The following is a 12880-nucleotide window of genomic DNA, read 5'->3' as shown; positions in this document are numbered from 1 at the left end:
TCTTGTTACATCTCAATGGTTAGCCCATCCCTTGTATCCTCCCATCCTTCCCTCCCTCCCCTTTTCCCCTTCCAAAGGCTCCTTTTCTTAACAATAACAAACTATATGTAATATAAAAATTATTAGGTAAAACTTACATTTATATATTTGGCAATCATTGAATCTATAAATTTCTATGATCATAAAAATTTTAAGTTAACTGTGAGAATATAATTATCTAGTCTTCAACACCATCAGAGACTTAAGAAGGAGTAAATATTACGTAAGTATGTATATAGGAAGTGCAGGCAGGCAGCTTCCAAAATTATAGGAATGGCAGATATTTAGCTGCCTGGGCAGTTCCTCAAAGTTTTTCTGTATAGTTGTAGCATCATCTTTAGCCTTCTGGCCCATAATATTTGACAGACTTTTCTGTGAAGCAGGTATTATAAAGGACTTGCCTACCTTATCCTTGCAAAGCTCAGCAGTAAACTCTCCTGCGTCCGGTTTGTCCTGTTTGGGCATTATTCTGTAGGTCTCTGAGGTTTCCAGAAGCCATCTATCTATCTTATCTGAACTGTTTCTAACTATTTTTTATCTGCAAACCTAGAAAAAATATTTATGAAATTAACTAAACTAGTATCTACCGTGACCAATAATTTGTTTGTCTGATTGCTAATATGCATTTTTTACTTGTCCTAAACAGTTTATAAAAGCAGTTTTCAAAATGACTAGAACTTAATATTGTATTTTTAATAATTACATGGATATAATACCTTAGCATGTTGTAACAAAATATAATCTTAATTCTACAAAAGTCTATTCCAATGTAATATTTTGGCTTATTAATGTTTTTTGGTCTCAAAATAATCTATCCTTTTATTTACCATTCTTAGAGTCTATCCCCTTTAAAACAATAACAAACATCTATCATCCGTACAGTGGCCAAAAACCATCAACCCCCTCCCCCTTCCATGGGAATAGCATGCAGTTTTCTTTTTAGGGGGCCCAAGAAAATTGGGATACTATCCATCTTAAGAAAACTAGCTGAAACATTTGCTGTTCAGGATTTGAATGCTGAAAAAGTATGGCTGTTAACTGAGGGCCAGACTGGACCAGTCTATGATGCTGGATGATCTAGACAGCCATTTTGAAATGGTCCCAGATAAAGATTTTCAAGAAAACATAGGCATTGAGGCCAACTGTGAGGTAGTATCACATGGGTTACTTGTTTTGTCTTTTTTGGTATCTGGTCCTCTTTCTCTGCAAATATTAACTTTCAAAGGTATTATACATTTTTATATTAATATATGTATGGACTGGACACTTAACATAGTTCGATTAAAGATGATTTTCTCTAAGATAAATTTTTACTTATGCCATTTAAAAGAATGGCATGATGTTTGAGGAATTTGTAGCCAGAGATTTATTAATCACGCATAGCTGAAGTCCTGGCTGGAAACATTTTCATGTCTCAGTCAGTCTCAGAACTATTCCCATCTGGAGGGGTCAGCAAATTATGTCACCTGTTCTGTTTGGTCTTCCTGATTTCTGTCCTTCTGTCTGCAGTCAAGATCTTCACGTGGCCCTCCCCTGTCAAATCTTATTTCCAAAAGTTTGGATCAAATATATAGCTTTTTGTTTCCTATTGAGGCAAGAGCATAGTCTCCTCCCCAATGTGGTAACATATCCTGTCTTCACTTTTGGAATTAGGACCTTTATATGCTGATTTAACTCACCAGTCCTTTCCAAAATCTAGTGTATCTTAGCAGCTGTGCTACTTGATCTCATTAAAATTTTTTTAAATCAATATATTATTATTTAAGCTATTTTGGGGAGATTTTATATTTCCCTTCTGTTTTTTGACCATCTTTTAAAAATTACTGTTAGGTTTTTTCATAATTGTTTGACCAATAGGATTAAAAGTTATATTTATAACAGGTTTAATATTATGATGTCTAAGAAATTGTTATATTCTAATGACTATACATGCTAAAGCACCATCATCCCCAGTTTGCAAAGACATCTCCAAGACAGTCACCATCGGTAACAAATGTAAAACCTTAGAATCTTGCTGTCCAGAATTTAAGGCAGAAGCCCATTGGGATTATGAATATGGACCCATGGCATGGTCCATATATTTTAGCTCTCTAAACTCTGAAAAAATGGAACACATAGACCACTTTATCACCTTGTTCCAAGGCAACAACAAACAGAATCTGCATTTCTACTTTAGCATATATACCTTCATCTAGTAATTGAACCTTGACAATACACACATGACATCCAGTTTGACCATGTTGGTGTGTAGCTGAAGCCTTTCTAGCCAGCATCTGCCATTCTACAATTTCTTCTAGCCTTTGTGGATTTTTCTTATCTAGAACTATCTCTTTTTGGTGGTATTGTTAGTTCCAGATTAGATTTCTCTAGAGCTCCCTATTTTGATTCAATGATTCCCCCTACCTCTGTTCTATGGCCTTTAATTTAGCACCTAATTTCTCCTTCTCTTCTTTTTCCAACTCTGTCTTCTCTTGACCTCTCCCAAAGAGGGTATACAGAACCAAAATTGTCACTGAAAATTTTATTTGTATGCTAAGAGAAATGGACTCCAGAAACATTGAGTCACTGTGTTCTTCCTCTATTTTCTTTTTTTGCAATATATTTTATTAATTTATTCATATTACATCTCAATTGTTGTCCCATCCCTTGTATCCTCCCATTCTTCCCTCCCTCCCATTTTCCCCTTACTCCCCTCCCCTATGACTATGACTGAGGGGGACCTCCTCCCCCTGTATATGCTCATAGGGTATCAAGTCTCTTCTTGGTAACCTGCTATTCTTCCTCTGAGTGCCACCAGGTCTCCCCATTCAGGGGACTTGGTCAAATATGGGGCACCAGAGTTTGTGTGAAAGTCAGACCCCACTCTCCACTCAACTCTGGAGAATATCCTGTCCATTGGCTAGATCTGGGTAGGTATTTGAAGTTTACTGCACGTATTGCCCTTGGCTGGTGCCATAGTTTGAGCAGGACCCCTGGGCCCAGATCTGCCCATCATAATGTTCTACTTGTAGGTTTCTAGGACCCTCTGGATCCTTCTATTTCCCCATTCTCCCATGCTTCTCTCACCTAGAGTCCCCATAGGATGTCCTCCCCTCTGTCCCACTTTCCTGGTAAGTGAAGACTTTCATGGGACATGCCCCTTGGGCTAGTGTCCAGATATAAGTGAGTACATCATTTGACTCTTTCTGCTTCTGGGTTAACTCACTCATTATGATTATTTCCAGTTCCTGGTTTCCCCTGGATCCGGATTGGAGCATTCTCCTCACTGCAGCCAGTCTTCCTTTAAATTGCGTGATCTCATTATTTTCCCTTAAAGAAGTCTGATAGCTTTTGTCCACTTAGGTTCAAATTCTGCCCATGGACTCTTTCTCTCATGCATGACTCTCCATTTCTTCAGCAGGCCAAACTGCCCCTTGCACTCAGCATCCCACAGAACAGTTCATCTGCCTTTCCTGCAGGCTCTGTCCCCCGCGTGCTCTGAGCTGATCTTTGTGTGAGCTAATGGTCATTCTGTAAAATGTTTCCTGTTCGCCAGACTAGCCAGACTGCCCATTGAAGGTCTGTGACTGTGAGACTTGAGGGCCAGGACCATTCTTATTTTCTGCTGTTTTCACAGTACTGCTCTGCGGAATGCTTGTTTCTTGATAACTGGCCAGATGAATGAGTGGCTAGGAGAGAACAGAGGAGAGGAGAGGAGGGGAGGGGAGGGGAGGGGAGGGGAGGGGAGGGGAGGGGAGGGGAGGGGAGGGGAGAGAGAGAGAGAGAGAGAGAGAGAGAGAGAGAGAGAGAAGAAGAAGAAGAAGAAGAAGAAGAAGAAGAAGAAGAAGAAGAAGAAGAAGAAGAAGAAGCAGAAGAAGCAGAAGAAGCAGAAGCAGAATACATGCATTAATTGATTAGGTAAGTGTAGACAGCTGAGATCACATGACCTCACCTTGTTCACGTTAGGTTTTCGGAATGCATGGCATCAGCCCCGCAGATGTTCCATCACCTTGGCTGCTGTCCTCTAAAACTACACTTTTAAATGAAGGTTTACATCCAACTTTCACAGTATTTGATTCTGGGTACTTATCTTCCCTCCCACCTCTCACTTGTCTTTCTCCTCCTTTTTTCCTCCCCAGTGTCCTCCTCCCCTCACCCCACTCTGCCCTGCCTCTCTTTCTCTAAGACAGGGTTCACGTCAAAGGCTAGGTTGGCCTTGAACTCTCCATCCTCCAGACTCAGTCTAGTGCTGAGCTTAGAGATGTGTGTCCCACCACACCCTGTGGCATTTACAGTTTTAACTGCCACACCAGTTCCCTCTGATTTAAATGGCCTGTGGTCAGTATTATGATTATGAATAGCTCTTTAGACCTGTTTTTTGAAGCCTAAAGTTTGTGTGAAAGATCACAAAACTAATGCTGAGTGAAGCTGGGGCAAATGGCTCTTTTCTATCCAGGGCATTGCCACAGTTTTTCTCTTTCCTTCTCTTTTTCTGTCAGTTTTATGAAGCCTCATCCCCTCATTGAGACCTGAAATCACATTAAAACTTTTAGCTCAATGGCTTGTCAGTAGCATTTTACATAAAATCCCTCTCCTTTCTCTCTCCCACGATGTAATCCTCTGTATTTCCTTCCTAATTGCTACCGCTTCTACCAATGGAAAGCAATTTTGGCAGTGAATAATTTGAAGGGTCTGCAACCTCTCCTTTGCTCTTTAGGACAATCCTGTTTGCACAGCCTGTCCCAGGAAGGTCTGCTGTAATCTACTGTCTCTTCAAAGAGCTGCTCCAAATTCTGTACGTGTCTCTCAGGTTTCTCCATGGTGTTAAATCCACAGGGCTGTCTTTTCCTCTTTGTCCATATTTTCTTGAACTTCAAAACTCTCCATCCCTGCAAGCAAGGTAGGGAGGGAACGTGGCTGCTGCCAATTATACATGCCAAGGAAGGTTTGTTTTCCATGTTAGTTAAAACCAGCAGAGAGCTAACAGCAGGGTGGTTTGCAGTAAAGAGGCTGCCAACATAAAATGGAATTGAAATAGACTTGGGCAGGATAATCGGTGGTGGCAGGTGCCAGGAAGCAGGGACTTCTATCAGGGCCGGTGGGAAGTGGAAAAAAAGAGTGTGAAGCTGTAATTCTTGTCACCATGCAGATCAGAGCTGTCACAAAAAGCTCCCAGGGCTGGTGATGAATAGATCCCATCCTCATTTTCTGAGGTGGAATATCATCTTTGTGTGAAATATCTGACAAGGGTGTGCTTCAGTCATCCTAAGTGTAGCCATTGCCTCGAAGTAATGGTGGGACATCTTGGATAGTTCAGGATGAGAGTAGCTCGCTGCAGCCTCTCCTGACATCTTTCTCTACAGGAAGCTGTGATGAGTGTGTCCACAGGGTTTCATCAATTCTTTTCTAACTCTCACCTCCTCACTGGAGCCACACTGGATAGGGTATCATGACCTGGCTTCCAATGCAGTACTTGTGAATACAAGTACTTCAGATTGTGGAATATTTAAACATGAAATTCATTGATGTTTCAGCATATATGTACATAGCCTAGGGGTAATATTATGTATTAATTTGAATATATTTGTTCATGAATTGGAATTTCACATTGCAGAACCTTCCACATGTAGTGGGTACACACAAATTTGGATGTGCGAGCAGGGAAGAATTTGGAGTTTTGTACTTTATATGATCTTACCTACAGTTCCTTAAATCTCATCTCCTTCCTAGCACACAGAAGAGCCCAGGGATCTTGTTAGCAGCCATATTTATCTCTTTAGACCACAGTACAAAAACATGATTTTGTTTTGTCAGATATTTAGCTTCCCGCCCCCCCCCCCACCCCATACTCTGAAAATGACACTGAAATCGAGCCCTGCTACTGACTGGAAGGCATCTTCTATGGATTGTGTTCTGATACCCCTTTAAGTTCTTCATGGCTCCGCATTTCCCACCCACTTTTGTCAGCCGAACGCCAAATGCCAATCCATAACACATAAACAGTGAAACTTACGTAGACAACCTTAATGCTCCTTGACATAATGGCCCTTGAATAAAATTGTGCCCTGTGTGGTATACCATGGATGAACCCAGTAATCATGACTGCTGATGCAGAGAACAGAATTAAGAAGCTAAAGGGACTGGAGAAGATATACAGGTGGTGTGATATCATCTAGGTGGCCAGGGATGAGGCTAGGAGAAAGGGAGCTTCGGTTCCGGAAGGCGATACACAAGGATGGCGAATCCTCCTTTGATGGCTGCCTGTTCACTCATTCTTCAGACTTCAGACTGGCTATCTCACTCGGTGGAGAGCGTCCTGGAAGCTGGGCATAAGGTAAACTCAGTAACTCTCTCCAGGACCTCAGTGCTCATCAAGACAGAGATGCGCAGCCATGGCTAGAGCAGCAAGGGCATGGACACGGAGCTTTGACTCAAGAGAGGATTTCGTAGCAGAGAGAGGGTTTTTTTCCTTTTTGGTTATGTTTATTGGTGTGTCTTGGATGCTTCCTAAGAGGTCCTATTTGTATGGCAGAAAAATTTTACTTAAGGCCCTGAGCTAGTCTCAGAAATCCAGAGGATACAGAGTGGGCCACATACTCATCTACAGCACACACTGTCTCCTGTGTGTGATTAGAACATGTGCGTGGAACAAAGCTATGTGGAAATATGACTTGGACAGAGCAAAGGCACCCCAGAACCATATCCCTAATCATTAGTTCAAATCATGCATGGTGTTCAGGTTTGGAAACCCAAGGTGGGTGGTGTGGAAGATCTGTCTCGGATGCATTTCAGGAAAGTCAGAGCCCTCAGCATTTCTGTGATTCTCAGATTGTTGAACTGTGTCTTTGGTCGTCTGAAGGTTGAGCCATTGTGTGTACAAAGCAGTTTTAATCAGAGGGATTTGAGAGGCTTTTAAATGAGTAGAAATTGTGGTTGGGGTAAGTGATAACCTTGTTCCATGGTGAAATCCTAAGTCGATGCTTTCCACACTTTGACTATTATAACAACTGTGTTTCCTAAAGAACGAAATCAGTGACAGCACCGCAACTGTACAGCAGCTGGAGACAACAGTGGTGTGACAGGGAGAAAACTGCTCCTTTGACTAACTTGTTTCTTACATTTTAAGGAAAAAAAAAACATGATAAGAGCAATATGGTTATTATCACAGATGAGCAGGTGAAGTTTAATAAAAATTTGATAAGACAGTGTTGTGAAATCACCCATAAAGTTATTGAGATAAATGCAGCCTCTTCTTAGACTCTGTTTCAAAGAATTAAAATCATTAACTGGTTTTTGAAAATGTAGTAGGCCACAGTATGTACATATGAAGTCTGTACATATCACTATTGTAATATTTATGAATTAGTTGTTTTGATATTTATGCTAAATTAGTAGCTATATAAGAACCACAAAACATTATCCTGTTTTTGCCTCTTCTTTCCATTTGGCTTTTGGATTCCCATTTTTCCTCTTTTCCTCTATTCTTCCCTAAGAAGAGACCCTTGATTTTGTTGTTTTAGTCAAGGGAAAGCAGAAGTGACAAGTATAGAACAGTTTGTCATGATTTGAGCAGCTGTCACATGATTATAATATTCGTTAAACAGAACGACGATGGAAGACTAAGTTTTTGTTTTGCAAATTAAGAAACTGAGGGAATGTTGCCTGCCACAATGTGCAGAGAGTTCAGGTGCGCCTCACTGAAATCCAGGCATCATGACCCCTGGTACTAGGTCATTTAGGAGACATGTACAGAATTCAAAGCCATCTTAAAGGGTATGTAGTTGTTTTATTAAAACACATTTCTCAAAGAAACATACATCTGCCTGAGATTCCCCTGGGACTCACTAGATGCATCCTACTGGTTTGGTGAGAGCTGTCCAGTCACTTATGCTTACTTTCCACATGTGTGATGTGCGAGCCCAAGGTCATGACTGGCTTGCGGTGTGGAATAGCTCTCACACCTCCCTGAGCGGCTTGGTCCATTTCTGCCTTGTGTCATAAGATTCCTTCAGTCAGTGGAGCATTATTCTGGCTCTTTCCACACTTCCTAAACTGTCAGCAAACAGCCCTGGCACTGGCTGCCTCTGTGGAGAGCCGCCTGTGAACCTCTTGGGCCTGTGTTCCGCTGGGTTGTTTCATCTGTGGATTTGATGCTAAGATCCTCTGAGAACTTCATTTAGGTGCTTAATGCAAAAACCTACAATAGAAATGAACAAGAATAAATATTATATTCTTTCTTAAGTTTTAATTTACTTCATAACTTAAAAAATCATATTCAGTTACAATTACATGAAATATTGAATGGCATGCTGTTGTTGAAGGATTGAGCCGAGGGATTTTCATATTCTAGAAAAGTTCTCTGTTACTGAAGTACATTCGTAGCTTTTTTACTGTGTTTGAGACAAAGTCTCTTTCTATGATGTCAAATTCATGATCCTTCTGCCTCAGCTTCCAGAGCTCTGAATTATAGGCCTTAACCTCTACACCCAGTGTTTACCATGAGATTTTAAGTATCCATCTCAAGTCGAAGTTCTGCAATTAAAATAAACAGGGAATTATCTTGTTTGAATCTCCCAAACTTGCATATTATTTTCACAAAATGCTTATGGGTGACAAGATGAATATTCAGTTTTGAAATAATCCAGAAAACCATGAAGAAGAAAATACATGTAGCCACAGTCTTTGCATGGAAGCAGTAACTTGTAAGTAGGCTAAAAAAAAACCACCCAGACACTAAAAAGCTCTACTGTATCAAGTAATGTATAGAGCATGTAATTATTTGATAAAGACAACTTTCTCCTGAAAGCAACCACACTAAGAATTTAAATTTGCTTGTTTAGTATTGATGTCTTTAATTGATCTCACTTATTCTGCATGTGGTATTCTGTGCATGTTACTCTGTGTGAGTTTTCCCATGAGCACATGTCTTTATGCTCCTGTCTTGGTTAGTGTGTGCTGCTGATACTGGGAGCCATGTACGCTCTGATGTTGCAGGGCTGTATCCCCTTCCACTACCCCCTTTTTTTGGTCTTTTGAGATAGGGTTTCTCTCTGTAGCCTTGGCTGTCATGGGCTTGCTTTGTAGACCAGGCTGGCCTCGAACTCACAGAGATCCGCCTGCCTCTGCTTCCACAGTGCTGGGATTACAGGCATGCACCACCATGCCCAGCCACTTTCCACTCTTTTTAATGAAACTCTATTGCAGGTCTCTATGTAAACATTGTCTTTCAAATGATGATATAATTCAGTTTATAATATAATAATATTATATTATAATAATATATACTATAACAATGTTATAGTTTACTTTCACTTCCAATAATATAAGAATAAATGATGATACAATTCCACTTCACTTGCTTTTATAGGCTTGAATAAATATTCTCTGTATGTTAAGTATTTGGTATGTAATATGTCCCACTGTTGTACATGTTAAGTACATGATGTACTCATCCAAATCCATACTTCTCTAAAGTCTGACGTCTGTACGTACTGAGAAGATGTCATAAGTGAAACCTTCTCCGCTTGGTCTCACATGGGGGCTGCAGACAGAACGCAGATGTAGTGAAAGGTTTGTGTGAAGTTATCTTCCGGTGCTGCAGATGAGGTAAATGTGAAATGTGGATGGATTTGGTTTTTGGATTTGGGGACTCATCCTCATTTTGCATAAATCAATATCCCTAAACTTAAAAACACCCGAAACCTTAAATACGTCTTTCTAGTCCCAATCAGTGAAGGTAAGAGGTGCTCAGCCTACACCATGACTTGTCTCACCAGACCCCAAGTGTTAGACACTAAATTGTTTCCAGCTTCCTGCTGCTGATTTGGGCAAGTTCTAGCAAGCCACCTCACATTACACACCTGGTGGATCTCTAATTTTGAATCCACCTAGCCCTGGAATTGGAAACAAGGAAATTAACAAGATCTACGTTTATTTCACATAAGCGATTTTCCAGATCTGTCCTCACCCCAGGGCTGTGTCATCAGAATCGTTTCCCGGGAACACTCTGTAACATTCTGTATTAACGTTGCCTGTGATCTTGGTCATTCATATGAGTTGAGGAGCCAAATTGCTGCCTTATTTTACAATATATATTAATTGACTAGTTCTAAATTTTCGTGGACTGTATAATCAGGCACTTTATGAGTATTTTGTTTTGAGCACTTAATTTTATTAACGTGAAAGCATTATGCTGGCAATACTGCCACCCTAAATCTTCTAGAATGTCACAAGGCCCACATTTTCAGCTCAGTGCTCCACCAGGTGCTGATAGTTGAAGAGTTACAGTCATCTCTTCACTGCTCAAAAAAATCTTTGGACATTTTCCATAAGCGATTTGATGATCTGGGTAAATGGGAATACATAATTGTAGATGTAACTGGAGTCCTTGAATATAATTGCATTCATAAGTCAAAGAAGACAATTCATAACAATTTGGTCCAGCATTTTAATTTTGTCTATTAAATTATTCATATGAATGCTTTTATAAGTTTATCCATGAATATTTGAATGGCGGTTGATTCATAACTATAAAGTATCTTTTATTTTTCTCATTTACATCCAATTAACTTATATGGAAAAGTGGAGATATTCTTGCTAGGAGACACACCTTTCTTCCTCAGACTTACCGAGGCTGTCTGAGGAACATTTACTATAACTGGAGGCCAGTATGGTGACTGTTTTTGATAGTTTCATAAATATCCTAGTAACCCTTATTATGTGAAGGGAAACTATTTTAAATCTCTCTGTTTAATTGAGGAGATGCCATTCAGAGTAGTTATGTTGTTTTTCAAAAGTCCCACAGAGTGAGGATGGATAACACTGTATCCTTATCCAGGCTAGTGAAGGTTGGATTTATCCCACTCCAATATGCCACTCAGAAGGCTCTTCAATGACTGAGGCTACTGGCAACATGGACTGTATTTCCCCATATTTCTCTGTCTCTGCTTCCATACTCATTCCATCACCAGGCCATGTGTAGAGATTTGATGTGCTCCTTTCTCCTCTATCAATGACACTTAAAATCTTTTGCCTGCTGTACACATATATGAGAAGGTGCCTGATTTATAAAGTGCGGATGGTGGGATGTGATTTCCAAAGATGATGCGTGAATGTGTATTTGTGGGGTGTGACTTCTGGTGACGATGGAAGTGATAAAAATGTCACAGGACTTTCCCTGAGGGGCCCTTCAGCACTTCTTGAAGTAAAACAAAACAAGTCATTCATCTAACAGAGCTCCTTAGTCAAAAGCCATCAAAGACCTCAAGCCATTATTTCAAAAAAAAAAAATCCCATCTAGAAGTTGAGGACATAGGCCACCTGTTAACCTTTCAGAGCTCTGATCTCCAGCTGGTTCTTGTGTGTCCCTGCCCTAGGGCAACTGCCTGTAACACTGCAAGCGGGTATTGTGCAGTGTCACAGCATTGAGAGTGTCATGCTCAGCTTAGTCTCTTTCTAGCACCCATGTCCCTGGTTTGGCTGAGGTAAGTGCTTTATGAGAGCCACATCTGGGCCACCATTGATAATGCATTAAATATCAGCACAGCCAGGCTGAGCAGCAGGGAAGTCAGGAGGAGCACATCCATTTGTCTGTGATTCAGATGGCTTTCTGAAGCGCTGCCAGGAAGTTGGCATTTTTTAAGGTTTCTAGTTAAATCCGATGTTCAGCCTTGCTTAAAATCTGGCGCTTGGGGCCTCTGCTCTGTACAGCCTGCTTTACAGTATGACATATAGGTCTAAGCAGGAGCACCTTCTGGAAGCATCTTGAGATCTGGGTAGAGGACTGGCCTGGCCTTTCTTTCTAACCACTGCTCATTTTCTGTCCTGCCACACGCTGCAAGGATACCCTGTGTTCTGCTGTATCAGAGTGAGTTAGTGTATAGGCTGTGCCATTCCCATCTCTTGCTTGCAAGCTCTCTGAAAACTCTCCTTCCTACCCAGAAAGGCTTCCCTATCTGGATCACAGCCCTATGTTCCCTTGTGTTGCATTATTTCTTTTTTATTTTTAAACATTTTTAAAAAAATAATTTATTCACATTACATCCTAATTGTTACTCCCTTGCTTGTATCATCCTGTTCCAACTCTCCCTCCCTCTTCTGGCCTTTTCTCCTCCCCTAGTCCTCTGATGGAGGGCACTCCTCCTCCCTTCATCTGAACATAGCCTATCAGATCTCATCAGGATAGCTTGCATCCTCTCCCTCTGTGTGCCCACAAGGATGCCCTACCAAGGAGAAGTGATCAAATCGAGGGTACCAGAGTTCATGTTAGAGGAAGTCCCCGCTCCTCCACTCCCACCCACGTGGAGAATGAGCTGTCCATTGGCTACATCTTTACGTGTTCACCCTAACCCCTCTGTTGTGTGGTTTTGGAGAAAACCCAAATAACCTGCTACCTGCCATGTGTAGGGTTACCACTCAGTACACGACTGTGCTTCAGAGGTGCTGGTCTAAACATCTACCACAAATAGCAGATCCTTCAAAAGTGCCGCCTGCTTTATTTTATTGTAGAGCTAATTTGCTGTTCTTTTGCACAGCGCCTTTTCCTTGTGGCGCTTGTGAACAGGACAATCGGTTCCTACAGCTGTTCTCTGATGTCACTACTTTTATTGCACAATGCTCTGTGCTGGTTTGTTTTGCTGAAGAACCTTAGACCTTGGGGAAAACTGCTCATGACCATGACAGGTGACTGAGCAAGTTTCCCATAGAACCAGCTTGAAACCTCTGCCGTGGGTTTGCCTCACTTTTTGTCACTCAAAGCTTTGTCAGGAAACCATGGCCCACTTCCTCGGGAAAGCTGTGCTGAGAAAATATGGCTGACTGCAGATGTTTGCCTTGGAGGAATGCTTATAGATAATCATGCAGT

At 41.1% G+C, this 12880-nt stretch overlaps 1 protein-coding gene across 1 annotated transcript in view; it reads left to right on the top strand.

Annotated features, from left to right (window-relative positions):
• The window catches only part of ABCA13 (ATP binding cassette subfamily A member 13), a 418312-nt gene that overhangs the window by 248283 nt on the left and 157149 nt on the right, over window positions 1-12880 (top strand). The gene's annotated exons all lie outside the window — the stretch shown is intronic.

The sequence above is a fragment of the Acomys minous genome (genome assembly GCF_964271855.1).
Source record: "Acomys minous genome assembly, chromosome: 10".
Classification (NCBI taxonomy): Eukaryota; Metazoa; Chordata; class Mammalia; order Rodentia; family Muridae; genus Acomys; species Acomys minous.
Note: the sequence above shows the minus strand (reverse complement) of the source record. Positions and strands in the feature narration are given on the sequence as shown.